This window comes from Balaenoptera ricei, chromosome 18 (genome assembly GCF_028023285.1).
Source record: "Balaenoptera ricei isolate mBalRic1 chromosome 18, mBalRic1.hap2, whole genome shotgun sequence".
In the NCBI taxonomy this organism is placed as follows: Eukaryota; Metazoa; Chordata; class Mammalia; order Artiodactyla; family Balaenopteridae; genus Balaenoptera; species Balaenoptera ricei.
The window spans coordinates 19,887,869-19,913,901 of NC_082656.1; positions in this window are offsets into that span (position 1 = coordinate 19,887,869).

Here is a 26,033-nt window from a genome sequence, read left to right on the forward strand (position 1 = left end):
TCCCTTGATGGGTCCTTTGGACAGGAAGTTCAAATGAGCTCCAAGTAACTGCCTGATCTATCTCCCTGCTGCTATGGCAGCCAGATATGAAGAGAGGGGATCTCTATTAACGGTGAGAGGTAAGCGCTTCCCCTGATGGTGTTTTGATATGTGTATATACAGGCATCCTCCAAAAATATCCAGAGTAAGAGGATTCACAGAGGAAAACGTGGAAACATTGTAAGACAAGGTGTCTTACTTCTACTTCTGTAGGTCATTAGCTATCCTTCAACTTTATGTGTGATTCTGAAGAGTCTTCTAGCTTGTTAATAGTTGTTATTTTCTGGCTCCATGAAGAAAGGGAACAGGCCCTTCCTTCCAGGGTATATGCTCTTGGCCCTATTGGAGGCACCTGTTCACAGGAGATAAATATGTAATAGCGTCCGTAATCTGCTTTCTCAATTGTATTTCCCAGGGAGACTTGCTTTGCCTTGGAATTCAATTTCTTTCTTTTTTCTAGGGAAGACACTGTGTTCTTTACAAAAATTAAGAGAAATGACTAAAATATAATTTGGGGGAGAATACACAGTTCTGAGATCAAAATAAAGCATATCGTAGAGCCTATATACTTAAAAATTTCGACTCATGTGGGTTTTTAAAATCAATAGTGTGAGATTTAAATTATGGGATGGCATATTCATCGGTACAGTTGTGACTCTGACGGTGATGAGTGGCCTGAGATGCCACTCAGCATGTATGAAACCAACTGAGAAAACTGTGCACTGTTTCAGGACCAGTCCTCCCCTCATCAGTACTTGGGGAAGTACTTGTGTGTGGGAGGTTTTGCATCCTGGGCAAAAGAAAAGTGAATTATAAATTGTGACCTCTGGAAGGTGACAGTTCAACCCAGGAGTCCTAAGGGATAAATCTCAAAGGTGACGCACTGGCTATTAGGGCACCAGTCATACTACAAATTCCAATCAGCTCTGTGCCTTTAAGATTTCAGAAGGTGAGTCCTGGGAGGGGTGGGGTGAGGGGTTAGGTGGTTCTTGCTAAGGGTCTGGCCCCACCCCCCTGACCACATGCCATGGTGATATCTATCAATAGAATCAGCACCCAGCTCTGCCTCTTAGAAGAGGCTTGTAGCTCATCCGTGTTTCATTTCACTTATAACATAGGCCTATCTTCATTTTTCTAGCCTTTTCTGTACTTCGATTAACTAGGATGATTATGGCACATCTAGCAGAAGTCAATCCAGGTCAGGCAACATTCAGTAAAGGGGCTGCTTGTCTGATGTCTGCTCTGGACAGAAAAACTGTGAATGAATTTTTCATGAGAGACCCTCCAATTCAGAAAGTCTTTGTTGATTTGTTCCTGAAGTAGTTCTGTAACTCGGCTCTTCAAAAACAAAGTATTTGAGCTCACACCCTGGAAAGAGAACTGTGCACATGATAGTGTACAGCTAACATGTGGATAGATATATATGCAGCATACTGTTTCATCAGAGATTAAGACAAGTGCTTTGGTTCCCCCAGCAGGGAAGTATCAGGGACCAGCTCAGCACCTTGGAGAATGAGACATTGTGAGGTCTGGGGGACAGGAAGTGCTCACCTCCCCAGCAGAGGGGCTTGCTCACCCCTTCATTTTCAAGGGCTGCAGGACCCTGTGTGGATGGAGGAACAGGAAAGGCAGGGTCGTCGTAGGCTCCCAGGCTGCCTGCTTGCAAGTGTCCTGACTGATCCTCCTTTTCATAAGCAGTTGGGTCTGGGGCTGGGAGGGGCTGCTGTGACTGGCACCTTCCCTCCCAGATCTGGAGCAGTGGAAGGAACCAAGGACCCAGCCACGCAGCTCAGATCTGGGAGGCATGTGCCCCGGACTAGGGTTTGTGATGGCTCAGCCAGGTAGATGCCCCGTGGAAGACGCCGTTCCCGTGTGTAGATGCTCTTACGCCTCTGGTTAAGGGAGCTGGGGCTTGGGGCTTGGGTTTTCTGTTCTGGAAATGGACCTGAGCTCAGTGGGTTGAGGAGGGAAAGGGCAAGAGTGGCTATGAGAGAGTGGATCCTGATATAAATGTCCTGTCTCTCCCCTTCTAAGCAGCTGCCGAGAGCCTTCTCCAGGATGTATGGGCAGGGAATTGTTTCTTTTCTGGGCTGGATTCTTCCTGAGATGTCTGAGGTCCCTAGATTCTCTTTTGCGTGCTGCACACTTGCTTCTTCTCCCACACCATCCACATAGGATGTGATTTTCCAGAGTCAGGCACGCAAATCTTCCCCCTCAGCAATGGCATTTGCTTTGGTTTTCCTTAAGTAACTTATTTATTGTATATATCCAGAGGCTTTTTGCTTGCTGGTTGTTTTTCCTGTTTCTTACCTCTTTATTTATTTCTTTTTTTAATTTTTATGTTCTATTGGAGCATCGTTGATTAACAATGTTGTGTTAGTTTCAGATGTACAGCAAAGTGATTCAGTTATACATATACACGTATCTATTCTTTTTCAAATTCTTTTCCCAATATTACAGAATATTGAGCAGAGTTCCCTGTGCTCTACAGTAGGTCCTTGTTGGTTATCTATTTGTTTGTCTGTTTCTTTTTTGTTTTGTTTTTTTCCTCTGAAACACTTTAAAAAGAATGCTAGCTGCTTGCTTCACTTAATATCTACAATATTTCCCTGGAATAGTCTCTTATTTGCTTGATATTGCAGGTTTGCTTTCTAAACCTGAGTTTTCTCCACTTTGTGACTCTGTTGTCTTGACTAGACACCCCTCTGGGCCCCTAACCAGCTTCTTTGTCCATCTGCACTGCTACCAGAACAATATTTCTATAAATCAAATCTTCGATTGTAAGATGGTCTAAAAAATATCTACTTTCTATACTGTGCCTCACCATTTAAAAAGGAATGACTGTGTCCTGTATTATATCTTCTATCATTTGAAGTGATTTAAATGTCTTTAATGTAACTACATATAGCATGTGGGTGAAATGTGGACAGACCACGGTATTGATGAGGATCCTGAACTGGGACAGCTTAAGAGAGGTCTGGGGTTCTGGTAGCACGTGAAAATGCAGCGTAACGTGGGGATGCATTAGATAAACTTGAGGAGGCAAAAGACATTCCAAAAGTGATAAATCAGTTTATAAATGGATCTATTTAGGACTGTTGTCAATATCCATACTTCACCCGAAACAGGGACTGACCCATTGGAAACTGTTCGTCTCTCTGAGAAAAGGAAGGAGGACATAGACAGGACAAGAGTGGCAGTCTTGATTATTTTCAGGGGTGAAGTCCATACTGGAGAGGGAACTTTGAGACTTGATAGCTTAATGATGGCATTTAAGGCCATGGATGGGGTGAGACAGGTGTGGCGGGGCAGAGGGTGGATGGGGCCCTGAGCAGTCAGCGCCGCAAGGACTGAGGAGCAGGGGCCGGGGAAATGGGAGGGTCAGAGGGCGCCGAGTCCTGGGTGAAGCGCTGCAAGGAGAAGAGGGACGGTCGCTGTCAAACACCGCTGAAAGGTCAAATAAGACGGGAGCTGAGAAGTGACACTGGATCTGGCAACGTGGAGATCAATTCGGCCAGAGCTGTTGCGGAGCAGGCCTGACTGCAGTGGGTTCCAGAGAGGATGGGAGAAGAGGGCTGGAGACAGTGATCTGAATGGCTCTTGCAAGGAATTTTGCTTACCATTGGGAGGTAGCTGGAAGGAGAGGTGGGGTCGAGGGAATTTTCTTTGGGGAGAGGGGAAGAGTAATTGGGATGCTTAGAACTGTTCCTGGAGACTGGGGATAATGCATTCAGCATCAAGGCTCTGGTTTGATTTTTTTTTTTTTTTTTTTTAAGAGAGAGAGGTAGTTAGATTCTGGGTCTACTTTGGGGATGGAGGTAGGATGGAAGTGGGGTTTCTAATTAATTAATTAATTAATTAATTAATTTATGGCTATGTTGGGTCTTCGTTTCTGTGCGAGGGCTTTCTCTAGTTGTGGCAAGCAGGGGCCACTCTTCATCGCGGTGTGTGGGCCTCTCACTATCGCGGCCTCTCTTGTTGCGGAGCACAGGCTCCAGATGCACAGGCTCAGTAGTTGTGGCTCACGGGCCTAGTTGCTCTGCAGCATGTGGGATCTTCCCAGACCAGGGCTCGAACCCGTGTCCCCTGCATTGGCAGGCAGATTCTCAACCACTGCGCCACCAGGGAAGCCCTCTGGTTTGATTTTGAGTGACTGAGAGAGTGTCAGAAAATTCGAAGCCTGGAGACATTTCTGTGCACTGATGGAAGATTTACTGTCTGTGATTGAAGAAAAGCAGCAGCTAATCTGATCTCCCCCGGTGAGCCAGGCCTCTGCGAGTTTGCTGTGTGGGGAGATGCAGAGAGTAGGATGTACTTTGCTCTTCCCGGCGGCCCCTGCTCCACCGTGGTCCACCCACCCTTGGGTTCTGTCCTTAAACGATGATACCAAGGATCAATTGGTAGGGGATTTAATAGTCTTCCCTGAAACTGGCCACAACAGATTATGGGAACAATATAACAAGACGCACTGGATGCTTTAGTAAATTATTATGGACTGTAATACTAGTTACTACTTATTGAGTCACTATGCTGGGTATTTAGTGTACATTAGTTTTATTCCTTACAGCAATCCAGTGAGGCAGGTACTTTGATCTTCATCTTATAGAAGGCAGGGCTCAGCAGGCAGGGCTGCTATTCAAACTCGTTCTGTTTGACTCCAAGGTTTACCTCACTATTGATTCTGGTGACCAGGAGTTTGCTTAACCTTTTTAAGATTCTATTTTTATATTCAGCTTTTAACTCTTGAAGTAGGAAGTGGAGGAAGATTCCATAAATTTTGTATAAACTGCCGACCACATATAGTAGCAATTGCTCTATTTTACCTTTAATTTATTTCTCTCAGACATTAAGAGCTACCCTTTAAGCCCGATATTCTGAAATGCGAAGAGCAAAGACATTTATCCCATTTATGCTATTTATTTTTTGTATATTTCTAGCTTGTTACTTCTCTGTCTTTTCCGCGCCTTACTACAGAGTCCTATCTTTAAACTCCCTCCTCTCCCCGCCATGTGGCAGGCATCCTGCCTCCTCTGTCCCGCTGTCTGACCTTCTCTGGACTTCCCTTAGCACCATGATGACATTCTTAAGCAAGACTTCGCACAGAGTTCCTACTGTGAATGCATTATGGCTTTGAATAAGGCAGGAAGGGAGTTCTATTTTGTTTCCATTCTATTCAGAGAACATCTATTACAAAGATAAGACCAAAGGCCTCAGCAGCTCTGCTGGACTGATGTCTTTAAGCTCAGTTTATAGTGCCACTTAGATTCCTTTTGAGGGTTCTGGGCTTGGAGCCTATTCCTTATGATTCAAGACAGCATTTCCCCAGCTGCGTTTTATGGAACACTGTTCAGGGCGATGTGACAGGAATGCCATAGAAGGTGGACTCAATGTCACTAAGTTTGGGAGCTGCTGTGTGTGCTCTTCCTCTCTCAAGGACTGACAGTACGTATTAAAAGCTAGGAAGTCACATAGGATGTTGTGGGTTAGGTTTTTCCTAGCAGCAGATCCTGCAGTAAGGATTCGAGGGCAAGTAATTTACTTGGGGGTGTAGGACACACAGAAGAGAAGTGGAGAAGTGATGCAGGGATGGGAAAGAAGCCAATAAAGTGTGCATTAGCATGCTGACCATTACTTTGGGGAAACTCTGGGAGACTCCACGCCTCAAAATTGTCCCATCTGAGGGATGAAGGAGCTGGGGTGTTTATACACCAACTTCTGTCAGTCATCGTGGAGGGCTGCTCCCAATTCTTAACACTTCCAGCCTGTGGCTGGCAAAGCAGTCTTCTGGGTTTGGGAGAAATCCCTCAGGCAAAGAGATGTAATGGCCGTTTGAAGTCAGTTGGAAGAATATAGGAGGAAAACAGAGCACGGATATCGCCTGCTATGCAGCAAGAACCCTGTTTAATTTGGTTTAACCCAGTATTTTCAAATCCTAATTGAGCATAGAACACTTGTTCTTCAGCTCATTCGTACTGTTTTGAGACTGCTAGAAGAATTGACCCATTGTAGAGAGAATCAATGAATGAGAATGAATGCAACCAGAGCCAGGGACAAGTAAACATTGAAGGTAACCAGATGAGCACCTTTTGGACAAGACTGTAGTATGAATTGTATTAAGGAAGCACTCAGTAGATTACTTTTTACTTAAGGTGTCTAAAGGTCCTTGTCTAAAACAAATTCGATTGTTACAGTTTCATTACATTTTTCCATATTTCAGTGACCTGGAAATTCCTTAGAGAGTTGCAGGTCTGGAGAAATTAAATTGCTGCTTAACAAGCATTGACTTTAGTATGCTTCTGAGTTTCGTTTTGCATGAGATTGTTAATAACCAAGTAGAGAAATATGGTGGAGACCAGTGGTTCCTAACCTTTTCCAAGGAAATGGCCTCTTTATGATGTGAAATGATGTCACAGATTCCTCATATAGTAATGTGTTCATTTCCCTAGTCTGTAGTAAATACACATATGGATTAGTGTATTCTCTGGAATAATTACTTGACCCCAACCCATATGCTGGGTTCCTGCCACTTAATTATTGGAGAAGAGCAAGCAGCTTGCCAAGAACGGCTCTTGGTGTGGAAAATAGAAGTGTATCCAAGGGTCCTTCTACTCAGTAGTCCTCCTACACCTGGAAACTTCTTCCAGCCTGGCTATTTCAGGAATGTTTTCGACCTTCTTGTTATGACAGTTCATCTTACTTTGGTCGCTCATGTCAGGCCTGAGCAGGAAATCATACCCCTGTTGTATGGTTCTGTGATTCCTTCCTTTGCCTTATATAAACTTTGTCCCAGTAGAATTAAGCCAAATGAATGACATGGAAAGGAGCCCCTTGGCTGACTATCTGTTGGTCCTGTTTTTATTGTTACCTGTGGGCCCAGTGCGTCAGAAATATCTTCATAATCTAGGCAGTGCCTCATCTGGATTGGCATTTGAGAGCAGTTATTCAGTTTCAACAAGATCCTGCAGATTCCCCTACAAAGCTGAGAGAAGAAACAGAATCACATTTTGAGTAGATATTGCATTGTTGACACTTTTGATTTCTTTCGGGGTACAAATTCTGCAGCTTCCTGCCCTGGTTTAGCTGGGGTTGTAACTGTTCCCGGTTATTATTAGTTCAGTAAAGAGAGAGGTCTTCTGTCAATTCAGTCCATTTGGTGACGTCTGCAGAACATTCATGGAACAGTTGGAAAAATAGTCTTGTTTTTATTGAAAGGATAATCTTTCCTTCAGCAGGAACAAAACCGGTATTCTAGCTAGCAGAGAAACACTTGTGTAGTCAGAAAGGCAGTCACTTTTAGCTTTAAAAAATATACCGATTGAAAACTGGTTTTGTGATGCAAATGTACTCCCAATGACTCAGCTACTTTGAAGTGTAGAAATTGCAGAGTGGTTTAGCCAAGGCCTGGAGCCCTCCAGGATATTCTGAACAGATGCTGAAACTCTGACCTTACTCACATTTGAAGGTTGCCTTTCTCACACTGAACACAGTGTCTTTGTCAGGAGAGTTTTGATATATAGTCCTTTAACATTTAACCCCCTCTGAAAAATAAGCCACCAGGAGAGAAGTCAGTCTACTTCTGACTCGGGGTTTAAATGCTATTCCATCATTTGTTAGGTGTGTGAACTTGAGCAAGTTACTTCATTAAGCCTCAGTTTCCCCATCTGTAAAGTGGAACAGATAATAGAATCTACCTCATGGAGTTGTAGCGAAATTAAATGAGATATAGCACAGTGCCTGGCACGGTGTAGTGACCCAAGTAATGCTAGTTATTTTTATTCTATTATAAATAAAATATCTAACAGTAGCTGGTACATTATACCCACTCTAAGTCCTAAATTCTGACTCTTGTCTTATGCTTTTTTCTGTGATACTCTGCCAATACACTTTAGTCAGGACCACCAGGAGCACCCCTGCGGTTGAACAAGTGGGTTTGTTACTCACTGTGGGAGGGAGAACACAGGCCGTGGGAAGTCAGGGGTGACTAGGAGGAGGGTGTTGGGAGGAAGCTTTGGAGGGCTGGGCTCCGGTTGGGTGACTTGGGGAGGGTCTAAGGATGCAGGGATCCACTCTAGCTTGGGTGCTGTTAGAAAGCAGGGCAATTCCACTCTTGGGTGTCTCAATGAATCTCCTCTACAAGGAGGGGAAGCTGAGGTGAGGATGAAGCTGGAACTGGTAAAGAAGTCCCTCATTTCAGCTTAAGAGAGGGGTGTTTGGTATTTTGTGGGTGGCAGAGTGACCTGTTTTTGTCTGTGCTTCACCCAAATCACGAAGTGGCCTTGGTCTGTCTCATTTTATGGTGGTCTCAAGACAGCCTTGTCTGAGGCTGGTTTTGGAGCCCAGGGCAGGCCACCTCAAAGTGTGCCTCAATGTCATATTGATTATTTTGAATTAAAGTTACTTAAGAAAAAGCCAATGCAAGAGGGACACATTTTTTTTTTATATAGTTCCCTGTGCTACACAGCAGGACCTTGTTGTTTATCCATTCTATATATACTAGTTTACATCTGCTAACCCCAAACTCCCAGTCCTTCCCTCCCCCACCCCCCTCCCGTTGGCAACCACAAGTCTGTTCTCTATATCAGTAAGTCTGTTTTTGTTTCGTAGATATGTTCATTTGTGTCATATTTTAGATTCCACATATAAGTGATATCATATGGTATTTGTCTTTTCTTTCTGACTTACTTTGCTTAGTATGATAATCTCTAGGTCCATCCATGTTGCTGCAAATGGCATTACTTCATTCCTTTTAATGGCTGAGTAATATTCCATTGTGTGTACGTGTATATATATATATGTTGCAGGAAGGGGGAACCCCTTCCAGGGCATGAGAGCGGGCTCTTTTCTGACACTCGGAAATGAATTGTCTGAGGAGACACACATGCTGACAAAGCAAGAGACCTGATTGGGAAGGGTCACCCAGGTGGAGAGCAGAAGTGTAAGGGAACCCAGGAGGAGTGCTCTGCCACGTGGCTCACAGTCTCAGGTTTTATGGTGATGGGGTTAATTTCCGGGTTGTCTCTGCCGATCATTCTGGCTCAGGGTCCTTCCTGGTAGCGCACACATCGCTCAGCCAAGATGGATTCCAGCGAGGAGGATTCTGGGAGGTTGGTAGGACATATGGACTGGTGTCTGCTTTTGACCTTTTCCGAATTCTTCCAGTTGGTGGTGGCTTGTTAGTTCCGTGTTCCTTACCGGGACCTCCTGTCATAAAACAACTCATGCAAATGATTACTGGGGTGCCTGGCCAGGGTGGGTGGTTTTGGTCAGTGGTTCCCCTAATATATATATATATATATATATATATAGTATACCACATCTTCTTTATCCATTCAAGATGGACACCTTGACCCTCCTCTCTGTCTCCTGAAAGCAGGAAGTAGGTCTCTCATATGAAAGGTGCACTCCCTGCATCTGGAGGTAGAAGGACATCCTTAGGGAATTTGGGGCTGAGAAGCCTGTATTCACAAACCTTGTTACTTTAATTCACTTCCCCAAGACCAAACTCTGCTTAGATTCTTCACTAATTAAGCATCCAAAGCCTAAGTTTCTTTGTCTGGTCAATTCCTCACAAATGTAGTGTTTGTCTCAAAAGTATAAAAGCTGCCTGCTTTGGCCACTTCTTTTTTTTTTTTTTTAACATCTTTATTGGAGTATAATTGCTTTACAATGGTGTGTCAGTTTCTGCTTTATAACAAAGTGAATCAGTCATACATATACATATGTTCCCATATCTCTTCCCTCTTGCGTCTCCCTCCCTTCCACCCTCCCTATCCCACCCCTCTAGGTGGTCACAAAGCACCGAACTGATCTCCCTGTGCTATGCGGCTGCTTCCCACTAGCTATCTATTTTACGTTTGGTAGTGTATATATGTCCATGCCACTTGGCCACTTCTTAGGTCCCATTTCGGAGACCTCTGTGCACACGAATTAAAACTTGTGTCTTTTTCTCCTGTTAATCTGTCTTGTGTCAATTTTATTATTAGTCCAGCCACAAGAACTCAAGAGGGGTAGAGGGGAAATTTCCCCCTTCCTGACACTGGATTCTGGAGATTGTGTCTATTGGGAGAGTCACATGGTCCAGCTGTGTGCATCTGTCCAGCTTCTGAATGTCAGGGGCTGTTCTTCTTTCTTTCTCAACTGTTATAACTAGAATTCTGAGGATATATTCCAATGATTGAAATGAACATCCCTTCCATCTCCCATGAACAGTTGAGTAGGATGCTAGCCAAGTTTTCAGGAATGTCATCATTCATTTATTCATTCGACGAAGATTTTTTTTGGAATTTACTACTTGGCATTATTCTATGTGCTGGGGCTCTGACAGTGAACAAAGGAAGACAACATATGTGTCCTAGAGGACCCTGCATTCCAATCAGGGGAGACAGATAAACAAGAAGACAAAAGGAGACACCAGATATTTTCAGCTCTTGATAAGTGCTCTGAAGAAAGTAAACAGGATGTTTGGAAACATCAGGTTTCATTCTGTGATTTTGTTATCCCTGACAAGTAGTACTTGGTGAGTGGGTTTCTTCTTTGCTCAAGGTTTTCTTTCCTGTCCTTTCATGTCTTATCTCTCCTTTGTTTCCCCACATTGGTTGGCAAGGTCCCTGCTAAGCATGGAGCAGGTGTTGATAGCGTGGGGCTCCTGGGCACAAAGCCTTTCTGTGTCCCCCATTTCTCTGATTACAGGAAACAGCCTTCATTCAGCCACAGTGACCTTCCCTGAGTTCCAACGGGCAGATTCAAGCAGTTGTTCATTAGGGAAGGGAGGGGACACGAGACAAGGGAGAAACAAAGTCAGGAAAAACAATAGTTCAGCCTTGGGACAAGGTCCTGGTTCCCCATCAACAGACACACACAACAATATCTTTGAGCTGTTTTGCAGATACTGAAACGCCCTCCAGGTAGGAAAAGCTAACGATTAATGATGGTATGCTGCCCACAAGCACGTAGACCCCAGACCAGTTGGAACCAGAAGGTTGATGATACTGACTCTCACTTATCTCACCACCAACCCATCAGAAGAATGTCCACGAGCTGATCACGCCTTCTTTGAACCATTACTGTAAAAACTTCTCACTACCCTCTCCAAGGGGAGCACAGTTTTTGGAGGCGCTGGCAGGCTCCTCTTTGCCTGGCAAAGAAATAAAGCTACTCTTTCTCTTTCCTCCTAAATTCTGTCTCCGTATTGCTATTCGGCACCCGTGTACGGAAGCCGAGATTTCGGCAACAGTGTTGGGTGAAGGCCTGCAGGTTGGTTCTTGGGTTTCCCACCATTCTGTGACCCAGATGTCACTGTGCTCTCAATCTCTGGCTCCGAAGCCACACCCACTCTTTCTGTGTTCAGCCCGTGACTACCTGGATGCAGACCCAGCACCTCTTTGCCATTTCTTAAAGAATCTACTTACCCGGAAACCTGGTAGACCAAGATTTCATTGAGGATTTTATAGCGGACACAGAGGAGAAGATTTACCTCAAATTTCACATCATACAACTTTAACATCTTCACTAGGCAAGTCTATTTTATCCTCAGCTTGGTGGCAATCGAGGTTTTCTGCCTCTTTTCCCCCAAAAGAAGCTCTTTTCTCTATTTCCTGGATTTTCTTTGGGGCACTTAAAAACGTTCACCTCTTTATCCTGGAGAGCAATGAAAACTATCATTGTGAGGGATTCTTTTCCCAGCCGTTACTGAAATAATAACTGTCCACCAGCTTCGCTCTAAAGCCACTTTCCTGGCAGAGAGCAGCCTCTGCTCTCTAAGCTGTCCACCTCCCACATTTGAGAGTAAATATAGGAAGTAAAATGGGAAAAGTGGATAAGTAAATATGGTCTGTGTTTTCACAGATGAGAACTACAGTTCTGGGCCATCAATACATTTAAATATTAATTTTAGAAAAGAGTAAAAAAAACATTCAAAACACAAATTTCCTCTTATCTCTTGGATTCATATCTTCTTTCCTACTGTGCCTTTGGGCTTATTTATTTGTTGGCTGCCTTTCCCGTTTTTACAGATCTTGTCAATATACTGTTTGATTATCCTTGGCTGAATCTAGGAGTGGCATGGAAAAATGAAATTCACTGTCCCTAAACGTTTTTTTATACTTATTTCAGCTTCTTTGAGCAGAATTGCAAAATAAATGTATATGAGTTTTATCTTCCTTGCCTTCCCAGCCTGTCTTTGCTGAAGAAACATGTTTCAGTGATGAATACAGATGTTTGAAGTAAGTAATGCTTGTATTGAAGGTTTACTATGCAGAGTGGAGACTGGTTCAGAAAAATCCATATCAGAACTTTCAAAAGAAGCAACTCAGAACCTACACTCTTTCCTACAGGTAGTCTTTCTTATCTTCATTTCTAATGATCCTATGTGTTTTTGGAAGCGATTTGTGAATATAGTGATTGATTTCACTTTAGACGTCTCTTTTTGTCAGAAATGATTTATAGTGGGTGGATGCATCTTACATTTATACATATATCTCCTCTTTCCTTGGAATTAGAAATGAGAATTTATCTTTAAGGATTAGAATTTGAGCTAGAATTTATCTTCAAGGGATTCTACTGGGGCATGTTAAGGGTGATAATAACTGCTCTTGTGTATTACTTGGTATTTTTTGTGCTTAAGAAAAAAATCTTTAACTCTTGGGGGTAATATGCAGTGCCTGGTGTAGTTATGGAATGAATGCCTTTTAAAGTTCCCAAATCCCAATTCTGATACCATTCCAGCTAGTTTTGGCCGATCTCTTTCTGTGCTCTCCATGTTTCCAGCTGCTGCTAGTGGTCGTATGGGGAAAGAATGGTCATAAAAATAATTACAATTGCTTACATTCATTTCATGCCTGTTCTTTTTTTTTTTTTTTAACAAATTTATTTATTTATTTATTTTATTTTTGGCTGCATTGGGCCCTCGTTGCTGTGTGTGGGCTTTCTCTAGTTGTGGTGAGTGGGGGCTACTCTTTGTCGCGGTGCGCGGGCTTCTCATTGCGGTAGCTTCTCTTTGTTGCGGAGCACGGGCTCTAGGTGCGCAGGCTTCAGTAGTTGTGGCACGTGGGTTCAGTAGTTGTGGCTCGCAGACTCTAGAGTGCAGGCTCAGTAGTTGTGGCACAGGGGCTTAGTTGCTCCACGGCATGTGAGATCTTCCCGGACCAGAGCTAGAACCCGTGTACCCTGCGCTGGCAGGTGGATTCTTAACCATTGTGTCACCAGAGAAGTCCCCATGCCTGTTGTGCTGAGGCATTGAGGCATTACATGAGTTGTTTATGAACAATTTCCTGTACACTTGAGTTATTGAAGGATTTTTAAAACCTTTTAAAAAATTTTTTAATTTTTAAATTGTTATTATTATTTTTTAATTTATTTTTATATACAGCAGGTTCTTATTAGTCATCTATTTATACACATCAGTGTATACATGTCAATCCCAATCTCCCAATTCATCCCACCACCACCCCCACCCCCGGCCGCTTTCCACCCTTGGTGTGCATAAATTTGTTCTCTACATCTGTGTCTCAATTTCTGTCCTGCAAACCAGTTCATCTGTACCATTTTTCTAGATTCCACATATATGCATTAATATACGATATTTGTTTTTCTCTTTCTGACTTACTTCACTCTGTATGACAGTCTCTAGATCCATCCACGTCTCTACAACTGACCCAGTTTTGTTCCTTTTTATGGCTAAGTAATATTCCATTGTATATATGTACCACATCTTCTTTATACATTCGTATGTCGATGGGCATTTAGGTTGCTTCTATGACCCAGCTATTGTAAATAGTGCTGCAATGAACATTGGGGTGCATGTGTCTTTTTGAATTATGGTTTTCTCTAGGTATATGCCCAGTAGTGGGATTGCTGAGTCATATGGTAATTCTATTTTTAGTTTCTTAAGGAACCTCCATACTGTTCTCCATAGTGGCTGTATCAATTTACATTCCCACCAACAGTGCAAGAGGGTTCCCTTTTCTCCACATCCTCTCCAGCATTTATTGTTTGTAGATTTTCTGATGATGCCCATTCTAACTGGTGTGAGGTGATACCTCATTGTAGTTTTGATTTGCATTTCTCTAATAATTAGTGATGTTGAGCAGCTATTCATGTGCTTCTTGGCCATCTGTATGTATTCTTTGGAGAAATGTCTATTTAGGTCATCTGCCCACTTTTTGACTGGGTTGTTTGTTTTTTTAATATTGAGCTGCATGTGCTGTTTATATATTTTGGAGATTAATCCTTTGTCCGTTGATTTGTTTGCAAATATTTTCTCCCATTCTGAGGGTTGTTTTTTCGTCTTGTTTATAATTTCCTTTGCTTTGCAAAAGCTTTGAAGTTTCATTAGGTCCCATTTGTTTATTTTTGTTTTTATTTCCATTACTCTAGGAGGTGGATCAAAAAAGATCCTGCTCTGATTTACGTCAAAGAGTGTTCTTCCTATGTTTTCCTCTAAGAGTTTTATAGTGTCTGGTCTTACATTTAGGTCTTTAATCCATTTTGAGTTTATTTTTGTGTATGGTGTTAGGGAGTGTTCTAATTTCAATCTTTTACATGTAGCTGTCCAGTTTTCCCAGTACCACTTATTGAAGAGACTGTGTTTTCTCCATTGTATATCCTTGCCTCCTTTGTCATAGATTAGTTGACCATATGTGCACGGGTTTATCTCTGGGCTTTCTGTCCTGTTCCGTTGATATATATTTCTGTTTTTGTGCCAGTACCTTATTGTCTTGATTACTGTAGCTTTGTAGTATAGTCTGAAGTCAGGGCGTCTGATTCCTCCAGCTCCATTTTTTCCCGTCAAGACTGCTTTGGCTATTTGAGGTCTTTTGTGTCTCCATACAAATTTTAAGATTTTTTGTTCTAGTTCTGTAAAAAATGCTATTGGTAATTTGTTAGGGATCGCATTGAATCTGTAGATTGCTTTGGGTAGTATAGTCTTTTTCACAATATTGATTCTTCCAATCCAAGAACATGGTATATCTCTCCATCTGTTGGTATCATCTTTAATTTCTTTCATCAGTGTCTTATAGTTTTCTGCATACAGGTCTTTTGTCTCTCTAGGTAGGTTTATTTCTAAGTATTTTATTCTTTTTGTTGCAGTGGTAACTGGGAGTGTTTCCTTAATTTCTCTTTCAGATTTCTCATCATTAGTGTATAGGAATGCAAGAGATTTCTGTGCATTAATTTTGTGTCCTGCAACTTTACTGGATTCATTGATTAGCTCTAGTAGTTTTCTGTGGCATCTTTAGGATGCTCTATGTATAGTATCATGTCATCTGCAAACAGTGACAGTTTTACTTCTTCCTTTCCAATTTGTATTCCTTTTATTTCTTTTTCTTCTCTGATTGCCATGGCTAGGACTTCCAAAACTATGTTGAATAATAGTGGTGAGAGTGGACATCCTTGTCTTGTTCCTGATCTTAGAGGAAATGGTTTTAGCTTTTCACCACTGAGAATGATGTTGGCTGTGGGTTTGTCATATATGGCCCTTATTATGTTGAGGTGGGTTCCCTCTATGCCCACTTTCTGGAGAGTTTTTATCATAAATGGGTGTTGAATTTTGTCAAAAGCTTTTTCTGCATCTATTGAGCTGATCATTTTGTTTTTATTCTTCAATTTGTTAATATGGTGTATCACATTGATTGATTTGCATATATTGAAGAATTCTTGTATCCCTGGGATAAATCCCACTTGATCATGGTGTATGATCCTTTTAATGTGTTGTTGGATTCTGTTTGTTAGTATTTTGTTGAGGATTTTTGCATATCTATTCATCACTGATATTGGTCTGTAATTTTCTTTTTCTGTAGTATCTTTGTCTGGTGTTGGTATCAGGGTGATGGTGGCCTCATAGAATGAGTGTGGGAGTGTTCCTTCCTCTGCAACTTTTTGGAAGAGTTTGAGAAGGATGGGTGTTAGCTCTTCTCTAAATGTTTGATAGAATTCCCCTGTGAAGCCATCTGGTCCTGAACTTTTGTTTGTTGGAAGATTTAATCACAGTTTCAATTTCATTACTTGTGATTGGTCTGTTCATACTTTCTATTTCTTTCTGTTCAATCTTGGAAGGTTATACCTTTCTAAGAAATTGTCCATTTCTTCCAGGTTGTCCATTTTATTGGCATAAAGTTGCTTGTAGTAGTCTTTTAGGCTGCTTTGTATTTCTCTGGTGTCTGTTGTAACTTCTTTTTCATTTCTAATTTTATAGATTTGAATCCTCTCCCTCTTTTTCTTGATGAGTCTGGCTAATGGTTTATCAATTTTGTTTATCTTCTCAAAGAACCAGCTTTTAGTTTTATTGATCTTTGCTCTTGTTTTCTTTGTTTCTATTTCATTTATTTGTGCTCTGATCTTTATGGTTTCTTTCCTTCTGCTAACTTTGGGTTTTGTTTGTTCTTCTTTCTCTAGTTCCTTTAGGTGTAAGGTTAGATTGTTTATTTGAGATTTTTCTTGTTTCTTGAGGTAGGCTTGTATAGCTATAAACTTCCCTCTTAGAACTGCTTTTGCTGCATCCCATAGGTTTTGGGTCGTCGTGTTTTCATTGTCATTTGTCTCTAGGTATTTTTTGATTTCCTCTTTGATTTCTTCAGTGATCTCTTGGTTATTAAGTAGTGTATTGTTTAGCTTCCATGTGTTTGTGTATTTTACGTTTTTTTTCCTTGTAATTGATTTCTAATCTCATAGCGTTGTGGTTCAGAAAAGATGCTTGATATGATTTCAGTTTTCTTAAATATACTGAGGCTTGATTCGTGACCCAAGATGTGATCTATCCTGGAGAATATTCCATGTGCAGTTGAGAAAAAAGTGTAATCTGCTGTTTTAGGATGGAATGTCCTATAAATATCAATTAAATCTATCTGGTCTATTGTGTCATTTACTGCTTGTGTTTCCTTATTAATTTTCTGTCTGGATGGTCTGTCCACTGGTGCAAGTGAGGTCTTAATGTTCCCCACTGTTATTGTGTTATTGTCGATTTCCTCTTTTATAGCTGTTAGCAGTTGCCTTATGTATTGAGGTGCTCCTATGTTGGGTGCCTATATATTTATAATTGTTATATCTTCTTCTTCGATTGATCCCTCGATCATTATGTATTGTCCTTCATTGTCTCTTGTAATAGTCTTTATTTTAACGTCTATTTTGTCTGATATGAGAATTGCTGCTCCAGCTTTCTTTTGATTTCCATTTGCATGGAATATCTTTTTCCATCCCCTCACTTTCAGTCTGATTGTGTCCCTAGGTCTAAAGTGGGTCTCTTGTAGACAGCATATATATGGGTTTTGTTTTTGTATCTATTCAGCAAGCCTGTGTCTTTTAGTTGGTGCATTTAATCCATTCATGTTTAAGGTAATTATCGATATGTATGTTCCTATTACCGTTTTCTTAATGGTTTTGGGTTTGTTTTTGTAGGTCCTTTTCTTCTCTTGTGTTTCCCACTTAGAGAAGTTCCTTTAGCATTTGTTGTAGAGCTGGTTTTGTGGTGCTGAATTCTCTTAGCTTTCGCTTGTCTGTAAAGCTTTTGATTTCTCCATCCAATCTGAATGAGAGCCCTGCTGGGTAGAGTAATCTTGGTTGTTATTTCTTCCCTTTCATCACTTTAAATATGTCATGCCACTCCCTTCTGGTTTGTAGAGTGTCTGCTGAGAAATCAGCTGTTAATCTTATGGGAGTTCCCTGGTATGTTATTTGTCGTTTTTCCCTTGCTGCTTTCAATAATTTTTCTTTGTCTTTAATTTTTGCCAATTTGATTACTCTGTGTCTTGGCATTTTCTCCTTGGGTTTATCCTGTGTGGGACTCTCTGCGCTTCCTGGACTTGGGTCGCTATTTCGTTTCCCATGTTAGGGTAGTTTTCGCCTATAATCTCTTCAAATATTTTCTTGCGTTCTTTCTCTCTCTCTTCTCCTTCTGGGACCCCTATAAGGTGAATGTTGTTGCGTTTAATGTTGTCCCAGAGGTCTCTTAGTCTGTCTTCATGTCTTTTCATCCTTTTTTCTTTATTCTGTTCTGCAACAGTGAATTCCACCATTCTGTGTTCCAGGTCACTTATCCGTTCTTCTGCCTCAGTTATATTGCTATTGATTCCTTCTAGTGTAGTTTTCATTTCAGTTATTATATTGTTCATCTCTGTTTGTTTGTTGTTTAATTCTTCTAGTTCTTTGTTAAACATTTCTTGCATCTTCTCAATCTTTGCCTCCATTCTTTTTCTGAGGTCCTGGATCATCTTCACTGTCATTATTCTGTATTCTTTTTCTGGAAGGTTGCCTATCTCCACTTCATTTAGTTGTTTTTCTAGGGTTTTATCTTGTTCCTTCAACTCATACATAGCCCTCTGCCTTTTCATCTTGTTTATGTTTCTGTGAATGTGGTTTTTGTTCCCCAGGTTGCAGGATTGTAGTTCTTCTTGCTTCTGCTGTCTGCCCTATGGTGGATGAGGCTATCTAAGAGGCTTGTGCAAGTTTTCTGATGCAAGGGACTGGTGGTGGGTAGAGCTGGGTGTTGCTCTGGTGTGCAGAGCTCAGTAAAACTTTAATACGCTTGTCTGCTGATGTGTGGGGCTGGGTTCCCTTCCTGTTAGTTGTTTGGCCTGAGGTGACCTAACACTGGAGCCTACCCGGGCTCTTTGGTGGGGTAATGGCAGACTCTGTGAGGGCTCACGCCAAGGAGTACTTCCCAGAACTTCTGCTGCTAGTGTCATTGTCCTCATGATGAGACACATCCACCCCCCACCTCTGCAGGAGACCCTCCAACACTAACCGGTAGGTCTGGTTCAGTCTCCTATGGGGCCACTGCTCCTTCCCCTGGGTCCTGATGTGCACACTAGTTTGTGTGTGCCCTCCAGGAGTGGAGTCTCTGTTTTCCCAGTCCTGTCAAAGTCCTGCAATCAAATCCCGCTAGCCTTCAAAGTCTGATTCTCTAGGAATTCCCCCTCCCGTTGCTGGATCCCCAGGTTGGGAAGCCTGATGTGGGGCTCAAAACCTTCACTCCAGTTGGTGGACTTCTGTGGTATAATTGTTCTCCAGTTTGTGAGTCACCCACCCAGGTGTTATGGGATTTGATTTTATTGTGATTGTGCCCCTCCTACCATCTCATTGTGGCTTCTCCTTTGTCTTTGGATGTGGGGTATCTCTTTTGGTGAGTTCCAGTGTCTTCCTGGCAATGATTGTTCAGCAGTTAGTTGTGACTCCAGTGCTCTCTCAAGAGAGAGTGAGAGCACGTCCTTCTACTCCGCCATCTTGAGCCAATCAGTTTCTTTTTAATTTTTGAAAGAAGACTGCTTTCTAATTTTCTTGGAGTAGGTCTGAAAAACCTGATAATATTTTAGTACAAAATGCCTTAAAAACTGACAAGAATAAGGAATGCTGAGTTATATCTTTTTTTAAGAAATAGACATTTATTACATCTAATATTTATGAGAAGAGACAGTGATTATGTTGTTTTCATTGAATCATTAAAGGCCAGTAGTTGATAACACTTGAAGATCGTGGGAAGAAGATTTTAGTACAAATTATTATGTCCAAATGCATTAATTCTTCCAAGGTTTAACACTAGTCAGACTTCTGGTTAATGTTTAGTTATGCAAATAAATGTTAATATTGACCAGTTGGATAATTAACCAGTGTATACCATAGTACACAACTTTAGCTCCTATAAATGTTGGAAAAAGTCACTCATCAATGTTGAAGATTATCAAGGTTACAAAAGTCTAAAGTATCTCTAGATTTCCTACTTTGGAAAAATAGTATGCCTTCAGTAGTTGTGTTTTCAGCCTCAGGGTGAAACTTTTCCATTCTAGAGCTCAGTAATTTTGAGCTGGTTGTTTATTTAATACTGGTGACTGTTTCTGATGGGTTTTTAGAACTCTTAAGTTTTTTGTCATTTCAGTGGGAGGCTACTTGGCTTCAGAAGGTGGCATCGAGGAACTCAAGTTGAACGCATTAAAAAGGCTTTTAAAAAATGATTCAATTTTTAGGGTTCTCAAAAACCTTAATACCTTAATAATTGCTAAATCAACACATTAAAATTTGAATACTCAGCATTGCAAAGTAATCACTTGATATTTAATGATGGGAAGGATCATCCAAGGGGTTGTGTCACTAGTAAAATAATAAATAACCTTTCACAGGAGGAAATTAGAGGTAAATTTACTTGGCCCTGTGCTGGGCAGCTGAGTCCTATGGAAAATAAAATACAATAGGAGAATAAATAAATTAATATAGATAGGCAATGCTCAGTCTATATTATTGATAAATGAATTCAGCAAGCAATGGAACATTAAGTACAAATTAAATTAAAATGCCTTTAAAAATGTGTGCAACTCGACATTAGTAGAACTTAGCTCAGCATCTTCTCCACCTCTTTCCATCCTCCAACCAACTTCTCTCGATTCTCTTTCTCAGCTGGTGGCTTTTATGGTCTCCCAGGTATCTTAACCTGACATCTGGAAGTCATCTGAGATTACTCCTTCTTTGTTAACCTCATGTGTGGCACAGCCTTATCAGTGTTACCTCTTAAATTCATTCCCTTCTCTGAATCCACCAGCTTTATTCAATTACTGCAAATGTTCCTGCCTTATCTCTTGCCACTCCTCTGTCTCACCTAGAAAACATCTGCTTGTTTTTCAAAACTTGCCCCAAGGATTGCTTTTTTTCCATTAAGATGGACTCCGACTCCCTACTGTTCTAGTAAAACAGTGGTTCTTATCTTTGGCTGCACTTTGGAATCCCCTGTGGTGTTTCAAAAAACTAATCCACTTCCAGATATTCTGATTTAACGGGTCTGAGGTGCAGCCTGCAAGGGAATTTTAAAATATTCCCCAAGTCATTCTAAGGGGCAGTCAAGGTTGAAAACCCCAACAATAAAATGAATCTCCTTTGTGTTGCCTTCCTTATCCTATAACAATTGTTCTGAAACTTGATTAAACATCATCATCACTGGGATGCTTTTAAAAAACACAGTCTTGGGGTTGTGGTAGACAGACCCTAAGGTAACCCCCAAATGATCCCCACTTCTAGTGATCAAGCCCTTGTAAAGCCCCTCTCCTGGAGTGGTGTGTCTGCGACTTGTTTCTAACAAGTAGAACAGGGCAAAGGTGATGGGCTGTCGCTCAGTGATTACAGATTACGTTAGGCTCTTTCCCCCTTGCTGTCTTTGAAGAAGCCATCTGTCATGTTGTCAGGATGCCATGGAGAGGGCCACGTGACAAAGAACTGTGAACAGCTTGAAGGAGCTGAGAGTGGCCTCCAGCCAAGAACCAGCGAGAAGCCAGGAACCTCAGCGTTACAGCCGCAAAGAAAGAAATTCTGCTAACAACTTGAAGGAGTTTGGAAGCAGATTTGTTGCCGGTCATGGCTCCAGAGGACTGAGCCATGCGTGACACTTTGGTAGCATCATTGCAGGGGACCCGGCTAAGGCAGCCCAAACTTCTGACCTGCAGAAATAGAGAGATAATAAGTATGTATTGTTTTAAGCTGCTAAGTTTGTGGTAATTTGTTCTGTGGCGTCGTACACTAATTTGGGACCCTGTTGTTACTCTTTTTCTTTTTAACCTACCCACTTAAGGCCTCATTTTAAGATGAAAAGACACAAACCACTTCACTGGTTAACTATCTGGATGCCTCTGGAACGGCCCAATAGTAGTTCTCCTCAAATCCATTAAATTTAAGCCCTAAGATTCCACAGCCAGCTCTTGTACTTCTGAAGCCTTTGTGGGAGTGGGAAATGCCATTACCGTGTGCGGTGACCACACCCTTGGTGTTTTCAGGTGTATCTGGTCTTACTGGTGATGCTTGGTAGGGAATGCTAAGGGGTACTGTCAGAGAAGTGGTTCTGAGGACTTAGGGGGTTCCTGCAAAGAGGGGACTAACCTGATTAGTGAAACCAGTTCAGGTGAAGAATCGCCATTCATATTTTTCCCGATGTGAAATCTTCCAATGGAGGTTTAAAGCCGAGGGCGAGGAGACAGGGTTGAGGGGCCTCTCTGTAGGCGTTCTCCTTCAGGATCCACCAGTTGGAACAGATTTCAGGGGCCTAATGTGAAATCTAACTTTTTTCCCCCTAACCCAGCAGTGGAATAGGTGCCCTTCAAAGTAAAGTTTCTGGTTGTCAGCTGTATTCAGACAAAGGTTTGATGGCAAATCAGGGAGGAAGTGGCGGGCATTCTATATAGGGTAAGAGTTTGGATGATGTTGAATTTCAAGGTCCTTTCTAACTCTCAGATTATTGATTCTAGGATCTGCACTACTCCTAAAAGAATTTAGTGAGAAGTAAGTTCGCATCTAGGTGAATCAGATGGTCATTAGTACTGTTCTCCTGATATATGTCCACCCAGCGCCCTTATTCCAGTAGCATCTATAAGTCAGCTCTCCCTCAGAATTTCTAAAACAATTGCCCGTTAGAGTTCCATTAATGTTGTCCTTTTATCATTATTTTGGATTCCTTTTTCTGCAGATTATCAAAAAATGAGGTATTGTCTTATAATAAAAGAAATGTACTTCTGGAAATTTATATTTGGTTTTCACGGGTCACTTTACACATTAGCATTTAATTCACCATTTTGTTATGGCAAACTTTGTAGTAATAATCCTGTCTTGAATTTCACATTAAAAAAATCCATTTTACTTTCAAAATACAGGAAAGAATAAAATACCTTTTTAATAGAGTTTCTTTCATTGTGTTAGATTAGAGACACTGAACATACTTTGGAATGCCTAATGAAGAGTCCCAGAGTACCTTTTTTGAAAAATCATTTCTCGAAATTAGTAACCCTTTAATTCTATCAGGTCAAGGATTGCTTGTTTAAATATACTGTGAGTCCACACCAGATCAAGAGAAAATAAAACACAGATTCCATGCACAAGGAACTTCAGGCCTGTTGAGGAGAAAAGATATGTACACATGAGACAATAGGATTCAAGGGGACAATTGTGCAGAGTACAGATAACCAGGGAGGTCAGAGATCAAAGCAGACTTGACTAGTCAAGGAGGACTCTGGAGGGAGAGCCATTCAGCTGAGCTGACGAGGGTTGTAGGAGGTGGGTGAACAAAAGAGGAGGGAGTTGTTACCCGTTGGGGTGGAATCATGAGGGAAGAAGAAAAGCTCAGTGGTGTTTGTGTAGTTTCCTAGGACTGCTGTAGCAATGTTCCACAAGCTGGATGGCTTAAAACAACAGAATGTGTTCCTTCACTGTTCTGGAGGCCAGAGATCCAAGATCAACGTGTCAGCAGGGCCACACTCTCTCTGAAGGCTCTAGGGGAGAATTACTCCATGCCTATCTTCTAGCTTCTCTTGTCTCTGACAATCCCTGACCCTCCTTGGCTTGTGGATGCATCACTCCAAACTCTGCCTCTGTCGTCACGTGGCATCTGCCTATTTCTCTTCACGTTGTCTTCCATTTGTGCATGGTTGTTTCTGCATTTCTTCTCCTTTTCTTATAAAGACAATAGTCAAGTTAGATTAAGGGCTCACCCTGCTCCAGTATGACCTCATCCTAACTTACACCTTAATTACATTTGCAAAGACTCTTGTTTCCAAATAAGGTCACACTTACAGATTCTGGTGGTTAGGATTTCAACATATCATCGTGGGGGCTACAATTCAACCCACAGCAGCATCTATGGGGGTTAGTTAAGCGGCCCTGAATACAGAGCTGAGGGCGGCACTGGCAGTCCGTGAAGAATTCTGAGTGCCTGTGCGCACTGCAGAGGAGGCTGCACGCTGAAAGCACAGGGGAGCGCTAACAGTTAAATGCACTTGGGGAGAGGGAGCAAGTTGGGGAATAGTGTGCATAGTATGATATAGACTTTATATTTCACAAATGATAGTCATATTACGTAGAGACTCTTTCTGGAAAAATCTGAAATCTAGTCATAGTAGTTTCCTCTGAAAACAGGAACTGGGGGTCTTTGGGACAGGAGTGAGATCAGAGACTTAACTTCCCCTGTATAATCTATTTAATTGCTTGATTTTTTTTTTTTTTTTTTACTATGTACGTGAATTACCTATACAGTAAGTAACTTTAAAAAAAAGTAAAACCAAAAATACACTTGAGGCATTATTATGTAAAGCAACCTTGAGGTGACTTAAAAAAATTGTCATTGGAGAATGAATGCATTTGTTTCCACGTTTAAATTTCTTTAAATTGAGTTTTCTAGATCAGGCAGCTCCTGGATATCAAAGGACCAGCGGTGGTGTTAGCTAATTATTGGAATACCCAGTTGGCTTGGGTGTTTGAATGCTGATGCTCTATTTGTGGCTGCCTTTTCTGGTGTCCTTGTTACTTTATTTTTTTATTTTTAATTTTTTTAAAAATTTGTTTATTTATGGCTGCATTGGGTCTTCGTTGCTGTGTGAGGGCTTTTCTCTAGTTGTGGCTTGTGGGGTTTACTCTTCGTTGCGGTGCGCGGGCTTCTCATTGCGGTGGCTTCTTTTGTTGCAGGGCATGGGCCCCAGGCGCGCTGGCTTCAGTAGTTGTGGCGTGTGGGCTCAGTAGTTGTGGCTCACAGGCTCTAGAGCGCAGGCTCAGTAGTTGTGGCGCACAGGCTTAGTTGCTCCGTGGCCTGTGGGATCTTCCTGGACCAGGGCTCAAACCCGTGTCCCCTGCATTGGCAGGCGGATTCTTAACCACTGTGCCACCAGGGAAGTCCCCCTTGTTACTTTAGATGTTTAACTTTAAATCCATTTTTTTCTCCTGGCTTTAAAGTTTAAAGTTACACTTTGTTCCTCAGAGAGTGAAAGATAAGACTAATTATACTGCCAGTACTACCAAGAGTGACAGTGTGGGATGACCTTGTCCCGAATGCTGGAGGACCCAGGACCCAGACAACAACTGAGCACATCTATTTCCAGACCTCTGGTGACTCCCACAGAGACAAAGAGGAGGCAGGTCTGTGCTGTTGGCTCCTGCTTGGCAGTGGTGAGTGGGAGAGGCAGACGTGGCGGCTTGGGTTGAGGCCACTGCATGGAAGCGTGGCCCGGAGAAGAAACGTGGACCGAACTCGTGCCTGCTGAGGGTGTGTGATGAAATCTGCTGTTCCTGCTACACCTTTAGCATGACCTTTGCCTCCAGGCTGCTGCATTCAAAGGCACAGGCATTAATAATGATGTGGGCTCGTTTCTCCAGATGGGACATCCTCATCATTTCATCAGGGTTTTCTAGCACATTGCTTTCAAATCCCTAAGAAAGGTAATAGAGCAAAAGCCTAATTCTTGGCCTTCATCATCCCTGGGCAGCTTACACGATGGCAGCTCTTGGAACTGGGAAAGTTAAAGTAAGGCAGAAAATTTACTTTGTTTTTCACTCCTTCCATTCAGAGAGGCTCTGGGTACACTGAGCAGAGCACACCTGTTCTTGCAGTTTGGGCCTCTCTGGGCGTCCAGAGCTTTGGGACAGTGGTGCGAGCAAACGAGAGAGGCTTGAGACTGGGAATTAGTCAATGAAATGCAACATACTTGCTGAGTGCCAGTCATAAGGCAGGTTCTCAGTCTGGGAAAGATCACCAAGCACGGTTAGGTCTCTAAGCACGGTTCTCAGCCTCTGGTGGGAAAGACAGGCGTATTACACAATACAGGCTCACAACCACTTAAATTTCTGAAACCCCCAAAGTTCATGAAATTGAATTCTTTTTTTCCATGACCCACCTGGCAGCAAAACTTGAATGGATGTGAATCTATTTATATCCTGATTTCTCCCACGTAGTGTGACTTTCCTATTTTCTGCTCAAAAAAAAAATGAGATGTTGCCCTCAGACCTCACTGGAAAGGTTACATGATGTTGTTGATTATGCACCAGATTTCTTTTCTAAAATCCCCCAAATTCAGAATTCTAAAACACATCTGGCACCAAGGAGTTGGTCTTGGGGTTTAGGTAACTGTTCAGTGCTTCTCTCTCTGCAGGAGACTGCTGCTGGGGCACCTGGCATCTTCTAGGACAAAGGACTCAGGCGACACTGTCATTTCATTACAGACATTTCCACCTTTTCAGTTAGGATCATCCAGTTTCCTTAGGCTTTCTGA